General features: G+C 32.6%; 1 protein-coding gene and 2 long non-coding RNA genes across 3 annotated transcripts in view; 2 read left to right on the top strand and 1 right to left on the bottom strand.

Moving 5' to 3' along the window:
• Positions 1-3601, top strand: part of LOC127733162 (uncharacterized) — a 593316-nt gene extending 589715 nt beyond the window's left edge. Inside the window, exon 2 of the transcript XR_007996812.1 lies at positions 3573-3601. The gene's annotated coding sequence lies outside the window, so the exon portion shown is untranslated. The remainder of the gene's footprint in view (positions 1-3572) is intronic.
• LOC127733202 (uncharacterized) lies at positions 1050-9155 on the bottom strand. Its single transcript, XR_007996902.1, has 3 exons — positions 8957-9155; positions 1493-1561; positions 1050-1115 (listed from the first exon to the last, which is right to left on the bottom strand). It is a non-coding gene; the product is annotated as an uncharacterized LOC127733202 (long non-coding RNA).
• Positions 9156-10339: 1184 nt separating this feature from the next.
• On the top strand, positions 10340-18057 carry LOC127733220 (uncharacterized). Its single transcript, XR_007996921.1, has 2 exons — positions 10340-10511; positions 17788-18057. It is a non-coding gene; the product is annotated as an uncharacterized LOC127733220 (long non-coding RNA).
• The last annotated feature ends 2383 nt before the right edge of the window (positions 18058-20440 follow it).

Raw genomic sequence — 20440 nt, 5'->3', positions numbered from 1 at the left:
CTCAAAACTTTGTCTAGTTTGGGGTATGATGACCCCTTTCTATGCCCCCGCAACTGAAAGTTGGGGGGAGGGGGCATATTATTTTACCCCGGTCTGTCCTTCTGTCTGTCTGTCCGTCCGTCCCATTATGGGTATATAGTTATTCAGCATAACTCCTCCTACAGTTAGAATCCTAGGAAGTTTTCACTTTGCTGTCTGTTTGTACATATATTGAAGATGTGCATGTGGTCAGGGTTTTGATTTTTATTAATATTTGCTCTTTTGTGAGATACAATGTAGTTGAACTTTGTCATTTTTGGGGTATAAGCGGTTAAATGTTATAGTTATTTTAAAATAACACTTTGCATCTACGGGGGCATCAATTGTCTCTCCCAGACACAATAATATCTCAAAGAAAGTCCTACATTGACTTTGTTTTAATACAGTTACTTCAGAGTGGATTGGGGGGGATCACTTTATTTAGATTCAAAATCCTGGATCAACATTTGAGAAAACAACTGCCGTCATACTGATCTTTACCCCACATCTCCTTTTACATTTGTCTGCATGCTGTTGATGCCGGCTTAATCTACATATATTTTGGCTATTTTTGTCGGGTTGATGTCTCATTGACAAACCCCAATATTTCCTGTCTTAGATATCAATTTTATTGAATAGTCCATTTTTTTGTATTTTGCACTGAACACATATGAAAAAGAAGATGTGGTATGATTGCCAATGAGACAACTCTCCACAAGAGACCAAATGACACAGAAATAATTACAACTATAGGTCACCGTACAGCCTACAACAATGAGCAAAGCCCATACCACATAATTTGTTTCACTTGCATAGAGGTATTAATTTTTTCAGATTATAAATATCCTCATGCATTTCATTTGGTCCAGCATTGAACAAATTTTTTTCTTAGAAGTGTTTTTTTATCTTTTGTTTGATCATGTGTAGCATCTGTCATTTTCTGTCTGAACAGCTTTTCGATGGTTTTTTTTGCTGTCTTGGTCAACAATACACAAGATAACAACAATAAGAAATGCAAAAATTTTATTTAATTCACTGTTCTTTTTCATTTTTTCTTTTGTTCCATTCTTTTTATTTCTCTTGACTTCTGCTGGCTTCTGTAAAGAAAATGTTAACAAATTAGTCCTGTTGTTTAGTGAGTAAACTAGTGGAGATAATATAAATTTCACCAAATTACACAAGAAAATTTTATTTTAATCCAGTCTGGTTTCATAAAAATTTATATTGAAAAGCGACATCTAATCAGTGTGGCTGGATTCGGAAGGAATATTCATAGCTATTAGATATGCACGTACATCTGTGGAGTTTCAGGTGTATTATTATCATACGAGTCTGTAACGGTAGAGTTCACCAGTACTAAAATAAAACTGTACAGTACCATTTTCCCAACTGAGATTAGGTCCTGTAACCTTTACTTGGTCTTAACACAAATACATTTTTGTGATATAGATTGAGGCTATAAAAGGATAAATACCTTCACACAATCTGCTCCTCCAGAATGTTTTGAACCTAAGCTTATACATTTTGGCTCCTCTAATTGATTCTACAAAAGATAAAAAAAAAGACAAAATATCAAATAAAATACAGTCAAGAAAAAATCACATTGTACAAGTCAGCTACAAAGGTCACAACATTCAATAAAATGCTTCGCTGGGGCGCAGCTTGATACGACCGCAGAGGTCGAACCCTGAACAGTTGGGGCAAGTATGGACACAACATTCAAGCTTGATACAGCTCTGAATTTGGATTGTTATTAAATATTTGACACAGCATAGGTTTCTGACACAGAAAGAATGTGGTCTAAGAACTTGAATTTTTTTAATTTACCTATTATGGTCCAATGTCCAAAATCAAAATACATGGTTAGATTCAGCATATCAAAGAACCCCATATATTCAATTTTTGTTAAAATCAAACAAAGTTTAATTTTGGACCCCAACTTGGACAAACTTGAAAACTGGGCCCATAATCAAAAATCTAAACACATGTTTAGATTCAGCATATCAAAGAACCCCAAGAATTCAATTTTTGCTAAAATCAAACTAAGTTTAATTTTGGACCCTTTGGACCTTAATGTAGACCAATTTAAAAAACGGGACTTAAAATTAAAAATCTAAATACACGGTTAGATTTGGAATATCAAAGAACCCCAATAATTCAATTTTTGATGAAATCAAACAAAGTTTAATTTTGGACCCTTTTGACCTCAATATGAACCAATTTGATAGCGGGGCCCACAAATAAAAAATCTAAATTCATGGTTAGATTCAGCATATCAAAGAACCCCATATATTCAATTTTTGTTGAAATCAAAAAAAGTTTAATTTTGGACCCCAACTTGGACCAACTTGAAAACTGGTCCCATAATCAAAAATCTAAACACATGTTTAGATTCAGCATATCAAAGAACCCTAAGAATTCAATTTTTGTTAAAATCAAACTAAGTTTAATTTAGGACCTCAATGAAGACCAATTTAAAAACGGGACCCAAATTAAAAATCTAAAAACACGGTTAGATTTGGCATATCAAAGAACCCCAATAATTCAATTTTCGATGAAATAAAACAAAGTTTAATTTTGGACCCTTTTGACCTCAATATCAACCAATTTGATAGCGGGGCCTACAAATAAAAAATCTAAATACATGGTTAGATTCAGCATATCAAAGAACCTCATATATTCAATTTTTGTTGAAATCAAACAAAGTTTAATTTTGGACCCCAATTTGGACCAACTTGAAAACTGGGCCCATAATCAAAAATCTAAATACATGTTTAGATTCAGCATATCAAAGAACCCCATATATTCAATTTTTGTTGAAATCAAACAAAGTTTAAATACTGGACCCTATCTTGGACCAACTTGAAAACTGGGCCCATAATCAAAAATCTAAACACATGTTTAGATTCAGCAAATCAAAGAACCCCAAGAATTCAATTTTTGTCAAAATCAAACTTAGTTTAATTTTGGACCCTTTGGACCTCAATGTAGACCAATTTAAAAAACAGGACCCAAAATTAAAAACCTAAATACACGGTTAGATTTGGAATATCAAAGAACCCCAATAATTCAATTTTAGATGAAATCAAACAAAGTTTAATTTTGGACCCTTTTGACCTCAATATGAACCAATTAGATAACGGGGTCCACAAATAAAAAATCTAAATACATGGTTAGATTCAGGATATCAAAGAACCCCATATATTCATTTTTTGTTGAAATCAAACAAAGTTTAATTTTGGACCCCAATTTGGACCAACTTGAAAACTGGGCCAAAAATCAAAAATCTAAATACATGTTTAGATTCAGCATATCAAAGAACCTCATATATTCAATTTTTGCTAAAATCTAACAAAGTTTAATTTTGGACCCTTTGGACATTAATGTAGACCAATTTGAAAACTGGACCCAAAATTAATAAAATGCTCCGCAGGGCGCAGCTTGATACGACCGCAGAGGTCGAACCCTGAACAGTTGGGGCAAGTATGGACACAACATTCAAGCTTGATACAGCTTTGGATTTGGATTGTGATTAAATATTTGACACAGCATAGGTTTCTAACACAGATTGAATGTGGTCTAAGAACTTAAAAATTTTAAATTGGACATTCACCTATTAAGGTCCAATATCCAAAATCTAAATACATGGTTAGATTCAGCATATCAAAGAACCCCAAGAATTCAATTTTTGATGAAATCAAACAAAGTTTAATTTTGGACCCTTTTGACCTCAATGTGGACAAAGTTGATAACGGGGCCCAAAAATCAAAAATCTAAATACATGGTTAGATTCAGCATATCAAAGAACCCCATATATTCAATTTTTGTTGAAATCAAACAAAGTTTAATTTTGGACCCCGATTTGGACCAACTTGAAAACTGGGCCCATAATCAAAAATCTAAATACATGTTTAGATTCAGCATATCAAAGAACCCTAAGAATTCAATTTTTGTTAAAATCAAACTAAGTTTAATTTTGGACCCTTTGGACCTTAATGTAGACCAATTTGAAAACGGAACCAAAAATTAAGAATCTAAATACACGGTTAGATTCGGCATATCAAAGAACCCCAATAATTCAATTTTTGATGAAATCAAACAAAGTTTAATTTTGGACCCTTTTGACCTCAATGTGGACAAAGTTGATAACGGGGCCCAAAAATCAAAAATCTAAATACATGGTTAGATTCAGCATATCAAAGAACCCCATATATTCAATTTTTGTTGAAATCAAACAAAGTTTAATTTTGGACCCCGATTTGGACCAACTTGAAAACTGGGCCCATAATCAAAAATCTAAATACATGTTTAGATTCAGCATATCAAAGAACCCTAAGAATTCAATTTTTGTTAAGATCAAACTAAGTTTAATTTTGGACCCTTTGGACCTTAATGTAGACCAATTTGAAAACGGAACCAAAATTTAAGATTCTAAATACACAGTTAGATTCGGCATATCAAAGAACCCCAATAATTCAATTTTTGATGAAATCAAACAAAGTTTAATTTTGGACCCTTTGGACCTCAATGTGGACCAATTTAAAAACGGGGCCCAAAATCCAAAAACTAAATACACGGTTAGATTCAGCATATTAAAGAACCCCATGAAATCAAGAATAAAACCCCATTGAAATTGGTCAAGAAATAAGCAATTTATAGGAAGTATCTTCTTTTGCACAATCCTGTGCTATTAAATATTTCTTGCTATTGCGCAATACTGTACAATTGACAATTTCTTGCTATTGCGCAATATTGTGCTATTGGATATTTCTTGCTATTGCGCAATACTGTGCAATTGAAGATTTCTTGCTATTGCGCAATACTGTGCAATTGAAGATTTCTTGCTATTGTGCAATACTGTGCAATTGAAAATTTCTTGCTATTGCACAATACTTATTATATAATAATTTACACATCCTGTTTGGTGTGTATCTCCTACCATATCATTATTATTTGATTTTAAATATAAATCAGAAATAACCAACTTAAAATGGAAAATTTTAAAAGAAACAAAAAAGGAAAAAAAGAAAAAAAAGGAAAAAAAAATAAATCCCCCCCCCCAAATTTTTTGAACCCCCATTATGATTCATCACCCCCAAACTCAAACCCAGCTTTCCCTTTGTGATATGGAACCTTGTAGTACAATTTCAGAAAGATCCATACACTTACACACAAGTTATTGTCATGAAACTAGAAAAATGCTTGTTTTTTGCCCCTTTTTTGGCCCCTAATTCCTAAAATTTGGAGGCAATTACCCCCAAAATCAATCCCAGCATTCCTTTAGTGATATGGAACCTTGTGGTACAATGTCAGAGAGATCCATACACTAACACACAAGTTATGTCTGGAAGTTACAAAAATGCTTATTTTTGGCCCCTTTTTGGCCCCTAATTCCTTTACTGTTATTACCATAACCCCCAAAATCAATCCCAACCTTCCTTTTGTGGTATTGAACCTTGTGGTAAAATTTCATAAAGATCCATTCACTTAAACTAAAGTTAGAGTGCGAAAACCAATGTGTCTTCGGACGACGCCGGACGACGCCGGACGACGACGACGACGACGACAACGACGACGACGCCAACGTCATACCAATATACGACCACAAAAATTTTTTTGCGGTCGTATAAAAATCTAAATACACTGTTAGATTCGGCATAACAAATAAATAAATGTGATCAAAGATTTTACAAAACTAATGCGCCATACTGTGCAATTAAAGATTACTTCTTGAAATTTTTCAATATTTGAAATTTGAAAAAAAATAATATTTGAAGAATAATTCTTTTTAATTTCTGAAATCTGAAATGAGAAAAAATTGGCCCCCCACAATTTCTTTTTATCCCCCCACCCTTTTTCCCCAAAAAATTCTTTCCCTCAAGATATGGTCATAATCTCAATTCAAATTTCCAATGGAGTTGGCAACCATAATTACCCATTTAAATTTACCATAGTGCTAACTTAATCTATTTTATAATAGAATTAATAAAAATATAGTGTCAAATCTTTCATATGGATTTTTTTGTAAAAAAAAAAGATGAAAACATTTGCAGATATTTTTACTGGTCTTCCTTTATAAATATGCATTTCTTTAAACATAAATTAAAAGCAGTGTAAGGGAAGTAACCAAAACGTTGTATTTGGATTACCTCCCTTACACTGTTTTAGATTATCTTTATTGTTCATTAACCATTACTTTATACATAATTTAAAAGCAGTGTAAGGGAGATAATTTCAATGATGTATTTGATTTATCTCCCTTACACTGCTTTAAATTATGTTTTGTACTAAAGTATTTGTCCATTAACCAGGACAACCTTGTTTTTCCCCCTTTTTTGCCCCTAATTCCTAAACGGTTTGAGCCATAACCCCCTAAAGCAAATCCTAACCATCCCTTTGTGGTATGGAAACTTGTAGTATAATTTCAGAGAGATCCATACACCGTTCCACAGTTATTGTCTGGAAACTAGAAAATGCTCATTTTTGGCCCCTTTTTGGCCCCTCATTCCTTAACTGTTGGTACCATAACCCCCAAAATCAATCCCAACCTTCCTTTTGTGGTATTTAACCTTATGGTCAAATTTCAAAAAGATCCATTCACTTAAACTAAAGTTAGAGTGCGAAAACCAATATGTATTCGGACGACGACGCCGAACGACGACGACGCCAACGTCATACCAATATACGACCACAAAATTTTTTTGCGGTCGTATAAAAATGAAAGAAAATTCAAACAAGAAAACTAATGGCTTGATTTTAAATTATAAAATAAGACAATAAAAAAACAAATATATATGTATATATATCAGAAATTAACCAACTATAACTACTAGATTAAAGGCTCCTGACTAGGATTGACACATTAACAATTATCTATACTTACAAAAAATGTATCTGGCCTGGCCTGAAGGGCTAGCGATTAATCACAGGCACTTGTCTCAGAAAAAATTTCCTATATGCCTTAATATAACACGTGTTATATATTGAGGTATATAGGAAATTTTTTTCTGAGACAAGTGCCTGTGCGATTAATCATGAAAACTGTATAATGAATATATTGTCTTTCATGGTTACAAATATCTATCAGTAGAAAATGTTATCTATCAGTAGAAAATGTCTGCAATATTTCACTATTTTATATTACTTTACTAACTAATACATTGTTGATGACGCTGAAAACAGCATACCTAATATATGCTATGTCTTGCTTTTGGACTCTGTCAAGGCAAGACAAAAAGGAAAGAAATCAATGATTCAAGTTCAAATATATTGATGGATTGTTGGAATCTTAATGTCCAGTGACAAATATTTAATGCATGTTCCAGCCAAAGTTTAATTAAACAAGCTAAGGAATGGTTTGAATTTTTTTAAAACATGTAGGTAAAGATTTTTTAAAGTACTATTACATAGATTAAAATGTTAGGATTACAAAGGAGGTTTCTGCTTGCCATGAAATATTTGAAAAACAAGATATCAAGTGGATTTAATGGTATAACTAATAAAATTTTGAAAAATTCTTGTATGCTGAATGTTGGGCATGATATGTATATAAAATTATGAAACACTACTTTTTTCTTAAAAATTAATAAAATTTTCTCTCTAGCAAGAAGTTCTTATTGGAGAGAAAATTTATTTAACCCATATTCAAAGGAAGATGTTTTAATAGCCCTTCAAACCATAGAGGTATAACCCTTTTTACTAGTTTAGGAACATTTTTTTCTAGAGAATAATAGTTTAGAAAACTATTTAGAATCATATCAGATTATCTGCCAAGAACAGATAGGACTCAAAAAAGGACGTAGAACTATAGGGACCACATTTCTAAGTTTAAAAAATATTTAGTTGGGTTAGTTTTCATAATTATTTTCTAATCAATTTTGAAGAATTTGAAATTATTCCATATTTAAATAATTCCTTGTTTGAACTTGAATTACAAATAAAACTTCATTATAGATGTATATTTCTTTAAAATTTCCAAAAATGGCCCCATCATGTTATATGTAAAAAGTTTGCAGAGAAGGGCCTTTATATTTTTTTTACAGTGTCTTTTTTTTAAGTTGATGAAGCTGAGACATATTAAAAGATTTAAAGCTTAAAAATGTAGAATCATGTCTTGTTTAAAAGTGGTATTGGGAGGATTTAATACTTTCCTTGTGTAATTGTCCCATTTTCAAAAGTAATAAATTGTTTATATATAACTGGGACTATAATACTATTAGTATAATAGTCCCAGTGTATAACAAGTTAAATTTAATTTTCCCTTGCCCAGTCTGCATGGTTTATATCACATTTCATGGCCGACAGATAATATCTGTATAGAACCCCTATTTTTAATTATTATTATACAAAATCATTTAAATGTATCCTAGAAAGTTTAATTATACATTCATGACTATTTATAAGTTCAGTGGGTTTTTTGTTGTTGTTTTTTTTCTAACTTGGGGTACATGTATTTGTCACTTGGTATTTCACTAAATATTTCATATAAAATTGCATTTCAAAAGATTATTTAGGGGACATTTCTGATTTGATTTTATGCAACTTGGTACCAACAGCAGAATAATTATTTGTTTATTTTCATTTTCTTCTGAGATAAACATAAATATTATTGTCTATTATAAACAATCTTGCTATATATTTATATTTCAACCAAATTGAATTGTAAAAAATAGTACATGTGTTCACATCAGGAGAAAATAAAAACAACTGATGACAGAGCTATGACAAAACAATCAAATACTCTTTATATACAATTCAGCGTTTTTCAACACATTATTTGTAAAAATACAACCATAAATGCCTCCAATAAACGTGTTTTTATATGAAATATATAGCCCAAAAATGTAGGTACCGAAATCTTTTTGGCCATGTACTGTAGCGGCGTTTCCGCTTTATATAATAGAAGAAATCTCAATATTTTTTTAAATACATCGTTTACCTTTCTATAAGATCTATAGTTCTGTCTCTTGTGACAGCTCCATGTAACGTTAGTTCTGGAACAGACCAGGTGATGTAATCATCGGATGCCATTGTTTACGTTGTAAATACAGATGCAAGCGTTTTACGTGATTGAAGCGTTCAAGTAACCACTTATGGAACCGCAGCGCCGCCACGCGTGAAAAGTCGTGAATGATTCCTATTGTTATTCGCCAAAACGTGTCTATTGTTGAACGCCAGAACGTCTCACGTCTTTTAGCGCTAATAAATGTATGTCCTAAATGACATTAGACTGGTACCCGGCCGTTATTGAAATTCTTGACAATAGAAAGAGGCATGCACAGCTACATAAAGTGGAAGTTGGGACGATAAATGCCATGTGTTTGGAAAAAAATATTGCTGCAAGTTAAAATACACATTGAACAATTGTATTTAGGGTTCTCAGGCTGTCTGTCATGTCTGTGTGCCCATTGCAGTCTGTGCCAGAAATTTCAACATTTTTCCTTCATAAGACCCTAAAAATAATTTAACTAAATTTTTATCAATTTTTACCAGACTATTGGCTTAAGGCACAGAATTTTGTAAGGCAAAATCTGAACCCCTTAAGCCTATCAAACATGTAAACATTTCCCTGTGCCAGTTAAATTTCTGGCCTTTTTATTTTTGTAAAACAACAGAAGATGTGGTATGATTGCCAATGAGACAAATCTCCACAAGAAACCAAATGACACAGAAATTAACAACTATAGATCACTGCACAGCAGATGTAGATGTAGGTGACAGCCTTCAACAATGAGCAAACCCATAAGGTCTAACAAGATTTATTTGAAGTTTGTTTAATACTGAATATTTATGAAACACTTGGCACTGGATATCACAGTAATCAGGTCAAAGTGCAGAATATTAAATAATTTTTCTGAAGGGACATTGTGGAAATAAGCATAAATTTACAGACTTGTACGTGTATGTTTCAGTAAAATTCATACCTGCCAACTTTTCAAAATCTCCCTAGTGGATTTTAAGTGAAAGATCTATGACCTAATTGGCCAATGCGCCTCTTACATTGTATATTGTCATAATTGTTTTTAATCTACTAGTAAAATATTGTTTGAATGAGTATGTTTGTGCTTAAATATCCTTTTAACTCATTTGAATGTCTGTTTATCATGGTTTATATGATAGATTATCAAAATTCTGGTAAAAAAATCTCATGGGGAAATCCCCCATGAATTTGAAAGTTAGCAGGTCTAAAAATTGTTACTGTTAATATTCCATGTATTTAACTTCCTTTAGATCTAAAATCTGTTTGGATTAAAGAACTATTTAGTGACCTCGCTTTGAATAAGTGTTATCTCAATTTTTGAAATCAATATTTATTGTTGAATTGTCTTTCAGAAGTGGTCTACCAATATTTGACGTGAGAGGTCCAAGGTTCCCCACTAGAAAAGTAGGACTGGTTCTCCTTTGTATGAGGGATTGTCCTATTAAAAAGGTCTGACATTCCAGCTAGATCTATACCTGATAATGAGAGGAAACACAAGAAACTATTTCCTGAGGTAATTTTGAATAAAACTAAATGGGGTATTAATATATATATGTGTTTACACTTTTGATAGTAATTTTCAAAATTTATGTACATGTATATTTGTATCTTAGTTAATGGGATTATCTTATTAAATTTTATATTTGGACTACAGCCAATGGTTCATTAACATGATTAGTTTAATCATAAAAAAATGCAACATTGTTACTATAAAGTCTATAATATATATACAGTCGGGGGGAATTACAAATGTATTGAAATCATTCAGCTGTAAATTCTATATTTGTTGAAAAAATGTTATAATGAAGGCTTTACATAAAAAATTATTAAATTCTTAACAGATTTTTCCCAGTAGTGGGAGTATTTTTCCTGTAAAATTTAAGGTTTTATAATACAGATTATAATTGTAATAAAATTTTACTGTTTTGGGGTGTTGAAATTAGTCAATAGTGGTGGTAATCAAAATAATAATACAAATAACGTACTTAAAGAAGTGATTTTTTGGAAGAAAATAGACTAGAGGTATGCCACTTAAACAAGTGATTTTCATGTCATTATCCCAGATTCAGTACAGGGTCATCACCTGACATAACCAGTCATCTTGTGTATGAACACAGATGTTGGTTCTGATAATTTTAGCAACAAAATTAGTCCCTGGATTATTAGTATTATATATTTAAAGCTACAATAAAATTGAATCACTTAGTCTAGTGATTTATTTATACTACATTTAATATAGGTGATTATTAAAGAAAGACAACTGTTACTTCCAACATTTCTGGACAAAATGTTACTTGAATCAGTGATTTAAGAACACTCATTTCATTATATATATATATTAAGCAATCATAGGTTTGAACGTTGTTTTCAATTTAGACTTATTTATAGATCATGTATATATATAAAGTAAAATTTTCATAATAGATTTATTATATTTATAAACAAAAAAACATGTATGTTACATGTAATCATGTTTTGAAAATTTTGAGGTTCAGTTACACTTACTACATGTAATAAAATTTTTCATATGAATAAAAAGAGATGTGGGTATATGTCAACGAGACAGCAACTCGTGACAAAAATCTTCAACAGACATCCATAGGGTATGCTACATGTGTAGTATCCAATTACTTCAAAGATGGACAGGTGTTTTTACAATATGCCAAGCTCTATAAAAGTTGTAAATAAATTTACTTGTGTCCACTATAAAATAAAAAAAAGTCAGTGTGGTCCTTTAGAGAACCTTTCAATTTCCATATAAGTTTGTAAGAATGAATACTTTTTATACGACCACAAAAATTTTTTTGCGTTCTATAATGCTATGGTGTCGTTGTCAGCGTCTTCCGAAGACACATTTGGTTTCCGGACAATAACTTTAGTTTAAGTGACTGGATCTCTAAAAAACTTTTTACCAGAAGGTTCAATACCACAAAAGGAAAGTTGGGATTGATTTTGGGGGTTATGGTACCAGTTTAGGAATTGGGGGCCAAAAACAAGCATTTTTGTAGTTTCAAGACAATAACTTGTGTGTTAGTGTATAGATCTCCCAGAAATTGTACCACAAGGTTCCATATCACAAAGTCAAAGGGAAGGCTGGGATTGAGTTTGGGGGTAATTGACCCAACAATTCAGAAATTAGGGGCAAAAAACAAGTATTTTTCTACGTTCCAGACAGTAACTTGTGTTTTAAGTGTATGGATCTCTCTAAAATTGTACTTAAAGGTTCCATACCACAAAGGGAAGGCTGGGGGTAATTACTCCAAGGTGGAGGGGTTCAAAAAATTCGAGGGGTTCATAATTTTTTTCTTCAAAATTTTTGAAATTTCAAATGATTGCACGGAATTGAGCAATAGCAAGAAATCTTCAATTCTACATGTATTGGGCAATAGCAAGAAATCTTCAATTGCACAGTATTGCGCAACAACAAAGTATTGCGCAATAGCAAGAAATCTTCAATTGCACAGTATTGCGCAATAGCACAGTATTGCACAATAGCAAGAAATCTTAAATTGCACAATATTGCGCAATAACAAGAAATCTTCAATTGAAAATAAATACAAATCTCAATTTCAAGGGGTTTAATTTAAAGTCTTTAATTTTTGGGGGTTCTAACCTTGTATTACTTTTTTTGGATAATGGGCCCCATTTTTAAATTGGTCTACATTGAGAAAGGGTCCAAATTTAAACTTTGTTTGATTTCATCAAAAACTGAATTATATGGTTGTATGATATGGTTCGAGAACACAGTTATTTCGTAGTGCATTTCTTTCAGATAGTAAAGTCAAATTTAAAAAATCGCACCTGCTCTATCTCAAAATTTTTTTTACAGTGTAGTGTACTACTATTGGGACAAATAATATCAAAATTATAGAAAAGTCTACCAGCTCTAAGGGAGCTACCATTTGATTTTTATACGACCGCAAAAAGAAATTTTTGGGATCGTATAATGGTATGATGTCGTCGTCCGAAGACACATTGGTTTCCGGACAATAACTTTAGTTTAAGTAAATGGATCTCTATGAAATTTTACCAGAAGGTTCAATACCACAAAAGGAAGGTTGGGATTGATTTTAAGGGATGATGGTCCCAACCGTTTAGGAATTAGTGGCCCAAAAAGGGGCCCAAAACAAGCATTTTTCTAGTTTCAGGATAATAACTTGTGTATAAGTATTTTGATTGCTCTGAAATTGTACCACAATGTTTAATACCACAAGTAGAAGGTTGGGATTCATTTTAGGGGTTATGGGGGCCAACAGTTTAGGAATTTAAGGGCCAAAAAGAGGCCTTAAACAAGCATTTTTCTAGTTTCCAGACATTAACTTGTGTGTAAGTGTATGGATCTCTCTGAAATTGTACTGCAAGGTACCATACCTCAAAGGGAAGGCTGGGATTGATTTTGGGGATAATTGCCTCAAAATTTTAGGAATTAGGGGCCAAAAAGGGGCAAACAACAAGCATTTTTCTAGTTTCAGGACAATAACTTGTGTGTAAGTGTATGGATCTTTATGAAATTGTACTACAAGGTTCCATATCACAAAGGGAAAGCTGGGTTTGAGTTTTGGGGTGATGAATCATAAGGGGGTTCAAAAAGTTAGGTGGAGGGATTTTTTTTTCCTTTTTTTTTCTTTAAAATTTTCCATTTTTATTGGTTATTTCTGATTTATATATAAAAGCAAATAATAATGATATGGTTTGAATAGGTAAATTTTAAATTTTTTAAGTTCTTAGACCACATTCATTCTGTGTCAGAAACCTATGCTGTGTCAAATATTTAATCACAATCCAAATTCAGTGCTGTATCAAGCTTGAATGTTGTGTCCATACTTGCCCCAACTGTTCAGGGTTCGACCTCTGCGGTCGTATCAAGCTGCGCCCATCAGAGCATTTTATTCTAGTTTCCAGACATTAACTTGTGTGCAAGTGTATGGATCTCTCCGAAATTGTACTACAAGGTTCCATACTACAAAGGAAAGGCTGGCATTGAGTTTTGGGGTTATTGCTCCAAGGGGGGTTTCAAAAAGTTGGGGGGGGGGGATTTTTTTCCCAATTTTTTTAAGGGATTCATATTTTTTTTTTAATTTTTCAAATTTTGAATTTTTGAAAAGTTTCAAGAAGAAATCTTCAATTGCACAGTATTGCGCAATGGATTTATAAGATCTTTGACCACATTTATTTGTGTCAGAAACCTATATTATGTCAAAAATTTGATCACAATCCAAATTCAGACAGTATCAAGCTTAAATATTGTGTCCAAATTTGCCCCAACTGTTCAGGGTTCGACCTCTGCGATCATATCAGGCTTCGCTCAGCGAAGCATATTATCATGGGGGGGCTAGGATGAAAAATTTTGTCCTGCATTTTTTTTTAATTGTAATCTCTGTCCTACCTTTTTATTTTTCACTCTATTCGGTCCTGCCTTTTTATGCCCCCGCCGTAGCGGTTGGGGCATTAAGTTTTACCCTTGTCCGTCTACGTACCTTATGTACGTCCGTACGTCCCAAAATTGGTTTCCGTTCTCTAACTTGATTTTGCCTCAACCAAATGTTATGAAACTTATACACAATGCTGACTACCACAAAACACAGATCAAGTTTGAATTTTGGTGGCGTCACTTTAACTGTTCTAGAGTTATGCCCTTTATAAATTGAAAAATTGCAAAATTTTTAGTTTCCGTTCTCTAACTTAAGTTTGCCTCAACCAAATGTTATGAAACTTATACACAATGCTTATTACCACAAAATACAGATTAAGTTTGAATTTTGGTGGCGTCACTTTAACCGTTCTAGAGTTATGCTCCTTCATAAATGGAAAAATTGCAAAACATTTAGTTTCCGTTCTCTAACTTAAGTTTGCCTCAACCAAATGTTATGAAACTTATACAAAATGCTTATTACCTCAAAACACAGATCAAATTTGAATTTTAGTGGCGCCACTTTAACCGTTCTAGATTTATGCCCCTTTACAAATGGAAAAATTGCATAATATTTATTTTCTTCTAAATATCAAATAATTTATAAAATTGGAGTTATCTTCCTTTGTCCATGATTATAGTTGAATCAACTACATTCAATGCTTTATACAATACAATGTTTAATTTTGACTTCCACTGATAAAACATAGATCAAGTTGAATTTGGGTAGTGTCACTTTAACCATTATTGAGTTATGCCCCTTTATAAATCGAAAGATTGCAAAATTTTTAGTTTCCATTCTGTAACTTAAGTTTGCCCAAACCAAACATTATGAAACCTGTACACAATATTCATTACCACAAAACTAAGATCAGGTACAAATTTTTTGTTTCCGTTTTCTAACTTTAGTTTGCCTCAACCAAATGTTATGAAACTTATACACAATGCTTATTACTACATAATACAGATTAGGTACGAAATTTGGTGGCGACACTTTTACCATTCTTGAGTTATGTCCCTTTATAAACATAAAAATTGCTGAATTTTTCGTTTCCGTTCTCTAACTTTAGTTTGTCTCAACCAAATGTTATAAAACTTATACACAACCGTTCTAGAGTTATGCGTGTTTACAAATATAAAAAATTGCTGAATTTTTAGTTTCTGTTCTCTACTTAAAAGAGGGACGAAAGATGCCAGAGGGACAGTCAAACTCATAGATCGAAAACAAACTGACAACGCCATGGCCAAAAATAAAAAGACAAACAGACAAATAATAGTACAGATGACACAACATAGAAAACTAAAGACTAAGCAACACGAACCCCACCAAAAACTGGGGGTGATCTCAGGTGCTCCGGAAGGGTAAGCAGATCCTGCTCCACATGTGGCACCCGTCGTGTTGCTTATGTTATTACAAATCCGGTAAATAGTCTAATTCGGTAAGTCACATTCGTGAAAAGGGAAGGGTATTGTAGTTACGACATAAGGAACATATCCGATATCATCTGTGAAACGGTTATTCCATAACGGTCAACCAACTCGTGATGGCGTCCGTAAAATTTACGAAGGGATGATTTCAACTTCACCATTTGGAACTCTTGGCTTAATAGCTTCCTTGTGAGCAGCAATCCTCTATCAAGGAAATCATGATAGGAAACACAAGCCCGGGAATATCGTATCAATTGGGAGATATATACTCCGTATGCAGGCGCTGCTGGAATGTTGCTACATAGAAATGGAAAGTTCACAATTGGGAAGCTGAAATCATCTCTTTTGTCGTAAAGTTTTGTTTTCAACCGACCCTCATTGTCAATTTCTAGATGTAAGTCAAGATATGAGGCAGACTTAACTGTATCTGTAGTATCCTTTATCTCTAGTTCGATGGGATAGATTCGTTCAACATAGTCACCAAATTTTGTATTATTTAGTGAGAGAACATCTTCTATATAGCGGAACGTAGAGTTAAAGGATATTGCTAACTTCTTATCTTTCTTCCTAAGAAGTTCCTGTATGAAGTCAGCCTTAAGTTAGCCTCAACCAAATGTTATGAGACTTACACACAATTCTTATTACCACAAAACTCAGATCAAGTTCAAATTTGGGAAGAGTCACTTTCACCGTTCTTCAGTTATTTCCCTTTATAACTATATGATTTGCAAGCAGGGGAATCATCTATGTCCACATGTGGACACTATCCACATTTATTTTTTTATTAGTTTATCCTGACTTTTTTTTCATAAATTGTCATCCTGCCTTTTTTTTTCCCAAGTTGCTCATCCTGCCTTTTTTTGACTCAAAACTCTCTGCAGCCTTTTTTTCAGATTTCATCCTAGCCCCCCATAAAAATCAAATGGTAGCTCCCTAACTCAAAATATTGACAACTCTATGTTAAGGGGTTCTAAAATTCAGTTTGACAGCTTCAAACATACTTGTTTTTGACCTTTTTAACTGGACCAAATCACTACTTAACATAAAGAATCAGCACCCAAATTTTTTAACATGTAATTTCATCCCCTTACTTAATATTTCATGCATAAAATATAAAGAAATAAATTTGGAAAGTGTATGAAAAAAATTTGCAAGTTATACACTGTCCACATTAGGGACTATATTTGTAGACAACGAAAATCGAAGGACGATAACTGTGTCCGCGGACCATATGCTGACTCTTATTGTGCATTTAGATTTTTTATTTTGGGCCCTGTTTTCAAATTAGTCCATATTAAGATTTGAAGGGCCTAAAATTAAACTTTGTTTGATTTCAACTAAAATTAAATTTTTGGTGTTTTTTTATATGCTGAATCTAACCATGTTGTTAGATTTTGGATATCAGACCATACTAGGTAAATTCAATGTCCCATTTCAAATTTTTAAGATCTTTGACCACATTTATTTTGTGTCAGAAACCTATATTATGTCAAAAATGTGATCACAATCCAAATTCAGACAGTATCAAGCTTGAATATTGTGTCCAAACTTGCCCCAACTGTTCAGGGTTAGACCTCTGCGGTCGTATCTGGCTGCGCTCAGCGAAACATTTTATTAACATTTTGGAATAAAGTTTTATATTGAATTATTTTACATTAAGCTCTGCCATTGAAGTGGATAAAACTTGCAAATTCACAAGTCAGAAAATACTATGAAATATGAAATTTTAGCTCTGCCAAATGACGAAACTTGCATCACAATTCACAAGTCAGCATAAAGAGATTGCTACATTAAAATATCAGAAAATACTATGAAATATAACAACAAGAGATGTACAAAATGTATAAAAACTGGAATTGGTATTTTCTTCCATGCCACATTAATGTATGCATTATTTTGTTTTACACTGCAACATTTACTTATACAATAATATATGTGCTTTTTCTTTCAGGAACAAGTTTAAACCAGTGAATTGAAGGTTTAAAACTACCAAGATGTAATGAGAGATGTGAAGTAATGAACAAAAGAAGTAACATGAAGTTAGACAATACAACTTGAGGTGTCAGAAATTGTGCAATTGTTATTTGCAGATATATAGATGGATTTTTTTAAAATGTGAACTGTAACACTGGGATCAAATATGCTATTTTTTTTGTAGAAAAGATGCAGTTGTGTTCCATTAATTTATTTCTCAAATTTAAGAATTAAATTTTCATATCTATTTACTGAGTTTATTGCTGCCCAAAAAGAGGTTATTGTCTCTTCTTTACAAGTTATTTTGTCATAAATTGATTGTATATCGTTTTGTGACAGTAAATGTTGATTATTAGGGCCCAGTAGTTGACGTGAGCCCGATACAGTAGTCTCTCTGTTTGTCTGTCAATAATTCTGTCATACAATAAGTCAAGATTGTGCTAAATGGAAATAAATATGAACATGATAAAAGGAAGATCCCTTGTGTTTTATGTAAAATTTGGGAAATAGTGGTAGAAAACTTGGTATTTGAAAAAAAAAATCACAAATTTTGAGAAACATTTTCACAAAATTTGATATACAAGTTATGATATGCTTTTCAAAATTAGTTCCCAATGTTAAATATTGATTTCTGACTTATTTTTTTGTGTCACCTGCGAATGCAAGTCAAAGGGATTACAATCCAGTAACTGCGGAAACTATTTGCATACAGCTTTATATTCTGTCGGTAGATGACTTTGATTCTTCATACCTTATACACAAATATTTTATGTTAACAAAGTTGCTGTCTACTGTTTCATGTGTCCATTGTCCTTGGCATCATTTTCATGGTTCATAGACTGATTGAAATTTTTTAGTTTTTATACAACTGCAAATTATGTTGTTGTCGTTGTCCCTTGGCCAAAAACAAGCATTTCTCTTGTTTCAGGACAATAACTTGTGTATAAGTGTGTGGATCTCTATGAAATTGCAGCACAAGGTTAAATACCTCCATTCTAAAGGAAAAAAGGGCAAAAAACAATACCTTTTGTATAAATTGCTTATTTTTTAACCAATTTCAATGGGGTTTAATTCAAAGTCTTGAATTTGTGGGGTTCTTTAATATGCTGAATCAAACTGTATATTGCGATTTTGGATTTTTGTGCCCTGTTTTTAAATTGGTCCACATTGAGGTCCAAAGGGTCCAAAATTAAACTTTGTTTTATTTCATAAAAAATTAAATTATTTAGTTAATATGCCAAAACTAACCATGTACCCTATTTTGAATTTTTGTGTCCTTTTTGGAATTGGTCCACATTGAGGTCTTTTTAGGTCCAAAATAAAAGTTTGTTTGATTTCAACAATAATTGAATTCTTTGGTTTCTTTGATATGCTGAATCTAACTGTGTATTTAGAATTTTGATTTTGGGTCTGGTTTTCAAATTGGTTCATATTAAGGCCCAAAGGGTCCAAAATTAAACTTAGTTTGAGTTTAACCCAAATTATGTTCTATGGGTTCTTTGATATGCTGAATCTATCCAAGCATTTAGATTTTGGATATTGGACCATAATGCAAATGCAGGTAAATGTCCAGTTTCAAATTTTTTTAAGTTCATATAGACAACATTCATTCCGTTTCAGAAACCTTTACTGTGTTAAATTTTAAATCACAATCCAAATACAGAGCTGTAATAAGCTTGAATGTTGTGACCATACTTGTTTAGGGTTCAACATTTGCGGTCGTATCAAGATGTGTTGTCTGGAGCATTTTATTTTTTGTTGTTTGAATTTCCATTATTATGAGTAATAGGATAACTAACTGTATTTGGTATATTGGTTCTTTGCAAGGTATACATGTCCATCAGACAGGGTTTACCTGACCTCAACTTCATTTCATGGATCAATGACCAAGGTAAAGTTTTCTTATCAGACACTTAACTATAAGCAACATGTAAACAATATTTGCTGTATGCAATGATTGAACATAAGGTATAGTTCATCTGACCTCATTTTCATGGATAATTGATAATGTTAAGTGTATGTGATACTTATAGTAAAAACTTCATATAACAGACTTCGCCTGTCCCAAGTCAGGAGCTTGTAATCAGTGGCGAAGCTTGCCTTCTGTTTTTACCAGGCAGGGGGTCTGGGGGGGGGGGGGAGGGGGGTGCTGCGATTTAAAAAAAAAATACGGATACAGGAGATTGATCTGTCAAGTTCAAAATTGTCCTGAGTCTATAGAAAGTTGTGTATTAATTAAACTGATACTATCTAATCTATAGTCAACTCAAAGTTATAAAAACAACAAAACACGTGAAGATATCACACAAGACAGCCACTGACAAGTCAGTTTCCTGACTTGCTAGCAGTAGCTGAAAGCCAGCGCAAAAGCCTATAATCTCCCAATATATTTCCAAGCCTTCGTACACTCTAATATAGGTGGCTGGATTTAACGTCATATCATGAAGTAATATTTAAATATTACTTCCATGGTCATATCAAAAGAAATTATGACCTTGTTCGATGGACAGAAGAAACCAGTACATAATTTTCAAAACAGAAAAACAAACGCAACGATTAAGGTTTGTTTGAAATAATTTTTGTGATGATCATTTACTCGCTTGGTCGTGGGTCACGAATCAACAAATTAT

This window comes from Mytilus californianus, unplaced genomic scaffold (genome assembly GCF_021869535.1).
Source record: "Mytilus californianus isolate M0D057914Y unplaced genomic scaffold, xbMytCali1.0.p SCAF_3, whole genome shotgun sequence".
In the NCBI taxonomy this organism is placed as follows: Eukaryota; Metazoa; Mollusca; class Bivalvia; order Mytilida; family Mytilidae; genus Mytilus; species Mytilus californianus.
Note: the sequence above shows the minus strand (reverse complement) of the source record. Positions and strands in the feature narration are given on the sequence as shown.